This window comes from Schistocerca americana, chromosome 8 (assembly GCF_021461395.2).
Source record: "Schistocerca americana isolate TAMUIC-IGC-003095 chromosome 8, iqSchAmer2.1, whole genome shotgun sequence".
NCBI lineage: Eukaryota > Metazoa > Arthropoda > Insecta > Orthoptera > Acrididae > Schistocerca > Schistocerca americana.
This window is the reverse complement of record NC_060126.1, coordinates 329,374,431-329,378,457: the sequence shown is the minus strand read 5'-3', so window position 1 is coordinate 329,378,457 and position 4,027 is coordinate 329,374,431. Positions and strand designations below refer to the sequence as shown.

General features: G+C 45.5%; 1 non-coding gene across 1 annotated transcript; it reads left to right on the top strand.

The window, feature by feature from the left end:
• Positions 1-3,592: 3,592 nt before the first annotated feature.
• Trnat-ugu lies at positions 3,593-3,665 on the top strand. Its single transcript has one exon. It is a non-coding gene; the product is annotated as a tRNA-Thr (tRNA).
• Positions 3,666-4,027: the final 362 nt, after the last annotated feature.

The window sequence follows — 4,027 nt, the reverse complement described above, 5'->3', positions numbered from 1 at the left end:
AGATGTGACTTTGAAGGTTACATAAAGCGTCGCCACCAATTGGAACTTCGTGGAACTATTGGGGAGTATTCCACGATGTGCCACAACAAATCCCGCATTTTTTCAACCGAAATTGGCCGAGAATAAAATATTGCATTACTTAGTGAACACGCCTCGTATAACTGGCTCCGAGCTAAACTTACCGACGGAATGGTTAAAATTCATCCTTAATTTCTGTCTTCTTTCGTGTACAAGATATAGTCTTGTGAAATCGGATATATATTTTTCAAAGACCCTATATTACGTCACATTAGTTTTGCGGAGTAGTCCTGCCGGAGGTGCAAAGAAGGTAAATAACAGCTCGCAAAGAAGAATATACGGTCTCATTCTTCAACCTTTCCCATCTTAGTAGACTGACAACCGAATAAGAGGCAGCTGCTGTTTTGGCGAGAGAACACTACTGTCGTAATTCAGAATACAATGTTTCACCGTTTCACTGACCTTGTGCAGGGCTGACCTTGTGCAGGCTGACTGAGGGACAGTCTAGAAGCGTAGGATGGGCAGGACGCGCCATGTAAGTGCATCTACATGTCGTACTCTCTGCCCCGAGGTCGTCCATTGACAGGGCTTTTCACATGCTTCCGTGTCGAAGGAGTGCCTTTATTCAACGAAACTGCCGTGTGGAGCAACGTGTTTTTGAAGGAAGCCTCCGACGACTTTGGAGATTTATGACATCGGTTAGGCAGGTTGCAATACAGTAAACACTTTCCAGTACCTAGCTAGATAGCAGAAATTGGTCAGCCGGACTATCATCCAGAGTTAGATGAAATCACGGAAAACCTAGGTCTGTTGAATCACCATCCTCACGAACGCGAGTCGAGTGTTATACCTATCACTCCCCTCACTAGGTTTCTCCCGTTTATAAATGGAACGTTGGGCGGCGAGCAGCAACAATTAAAGCGTTAAAATCTTTGCCGACAAACGAGTTATATATTTTTTTTCTTAAAAGACATAATAGTCGCCGTTGACTGTATAAAATATTTATTGTTACTACTCCAATTTCGGCCTTACGGCCATTTTCAAGTAACACTGCAACGTTACATTCTGTCAGAATATAAAACTATCTGACATGAGTACAGGTCGTCGTGTTCTTCCTAAAGAGCGTGGGTCGAATGCAAAACTATGATTGATGTAGTTCCTCATTCTTCTCTAATCTGAGTTTGTACCCTCTCACTCCCTTATCCTCTCTCTCTCCTCTCTCTTTCCTCCCTCCTCGCCCTCTTCTCCCTCATTCCTCCCTCGTTTTCTCCCTTCCTCCCTTCCTCCTTCCTCTCACCTCCCTCTGTCGATACCCCATCCTGCCCCTCTCCCCTAACCTTCTCCTCCCTCCCTCCCTTCCCCTCCATCGCCCCTTCCCCCTCCAACTTTCCCTCTCTGTCAACTCCCTCGCTCCCTATCCCCTCCCTCCTTCTCCCCTCCCTCCCTCTTCCCATTTAACCCCATTTTATCCCGTCTCTCTACTTCTCTCTCCCTCTCTCTGTGTCTCCGCCGCCCTCTTCCACTCTCTTTAATAAGGTCACACAAATATCTGATTCTTATAAAACGAAAAAAAACTGTCTACGGTTAGGAATAGGAGTCTAAGCATTTCAGACTGACCTCTGGGATTAGATGACTAGAAACAGAACAAACACAACTGATAACAGATTGTAGATCTGTTTTAATCCTTCGATGAAGTTGCAGATGAGGTTGAAGATAACCAACAAAGTTCGCGTAGACCACGTTCATAATTACACCGAGGAAAATGCGATGCATTAAACCGTGAACACCTTTCCCGAACGCTAGAAAACTCATACTCTAGTATTCCCATGCCTGTAGGATATGTTTTTTAAAATTTTGTCATTATGCGAGCTTGTATTCAGTACTTTCAGTGCAGAAAATATCCCTTCTACGGATCAAGAATGGTGTGTGTGCATGGTAGTTATTGAGGCTGCGCCCGTTTCTAGAACTTTTCAGATGGTGCTCTCGACGTAGCATCTCCAAAAAACATGCACGTGCAGTCTGTCGCTGTCTTTCTGACTTTGGAAAGGGTAGTATCATTGGCATGAAGGATACGGGAACAGCGTACGGCAGGCTGAACAGCAACTGGCTATAGCGTAGTGTGTGAAAAATGAATCGAGAAGTACTTCGAGAAACAGCAAGGCGCGAAGATTAGGCGGATGATAAAAGCTGAAATCCGGGCAGATGTTACAGGTAGAGCGGCACCATGAATCATCGGGAGCCGGCAATAATCTAGAAATATTAACCGTCGTTTACTGCTGACACCAGACCACCGACAATAAGACTTTCGGATGTACACTCAACTGGGACGTTGTGTATCATCCTGTAGTGTTCTTCGATGAGTCTGACTTCTGTTTGTGGCGGTCACCAATCCACCCGCTGACGATCAGTTGTAAGGTCACAGGAAGCGGTAGTTCTCGAGAGCTGGAATCATGGTGTGGCGAACTATTGCATACGAGAACGGGGCTGATTTTGTAACACCACTACGTGGTTTCTTTTTTTCTTGGTCATCAGTCTACTGACTGGTTTGATGCGGCCCGCCACGAATTCCTTTCCTGTGCTAACCTCTTCATCTCAGAGTAGCACTTGCAACCTACGTCCTCAATTATTTGCTTGACGTATTCCAATCTCTGTCTTCCTCTACAGTTTTTGCCCTCTACAGCTCCCTCTAGTACCATGGAAGTCATTCCCTCATGTCTTAGCAGATGTCCTATCATCCTGTCCCTTCTCCTTATCAGTGTTTTCCACATATTCCTTTCCTTTCCGATTCTGCGTAGAACCTCCTCATTCCTTACCTTATCAGTCCACCTAATTTTCACATCTCAAATGCTTCAATTCTCTTCTGTTCCGGTTTTCCCACAGTCCATGTTTCACTACCATACAATGCTGTACTCCAGACGTACATCCTCAGAAATTTCTTCCTCAAATCAAGGCCGGTATTTGATATTAGTAGACTTCTCTCGGCCAGAAATGCCTTTTTTGCCATAGCGAGTTTTTCAAAAAATGGTTCAAATGGCTCAGAGCTCTATGGGACTTAACATCTGAGGTCATCAGGAAACGGCCCTCCTTAAAACGGGAAAACCATTTTCTTGTTGTGCTCTATCCAGTGGCGTTATCGTCGTACGCGGCGCAAATTCTTCCGGCTTCCTCCGCTAGTGTCACGTCTCTGTTGAAATCAAACAGAAAAATATGTCGGAAATGTTCCGATTTCTCAACTTGGCACTCCATTTTCTAGAGTCCATAGCTCCGCTCACTATCTCGAGACGACAAAATAACAATAAATATGAAGATGGTATCTGTACTTTCGGACATCTGCGAAAGAACAGATACCATCTTCACATATAGTTCAGGCTAACCGACCGTTGGCCTTCTTCTTCTCTGCGGATGCACACACATTGCCCGAACTCTTACGGGACTCGGCGAGGTTGTCTGCCGCGAGTAACGAGTGTAAGGGGCAGGGGCACTACGAATGTAGTGTGTGGACATTAAGTTGGGTATATGGGTCTCACGAGGAGCGTGCAAGGGATAAGTCCCTGCAGTCGCACTGTGCTCTGTGCCCTCGGTGGCTCAGTGGATAGAGCGTCTGCTATGTAAGCAGGAGATCCCGGGTTCGAGTCCCGGTCGGAGAAAACAGTTTCAACTGTCCTCGTTGATGTATAATCAACGCCTGTCGGCAGTTTAGGGTCTTGATTTCATTATCATTCAAAATAACAGTACGTGAACTCGAATAGCAACAATGAACTACAGATAAAAAATGATAGTCGACAAATAAACCCGTAGCAACAGGAATACTAGCAAGAGTAACAAAAACTCTGCGAACTTATGCACCAACCTAATAGCTTCCCCCATTCTGTTCCTTACCGGTTCTTCTGTGTTCTGATGTCAAGGTGTCCAGTACTGGGTACCGACTTGGGCGGAAGACTGGTAGTGTTGTTGGCGATCTATGCTAGTGTGGAGATCCTGCAGTGATGGAAGAATTGGGTGAGCCAAT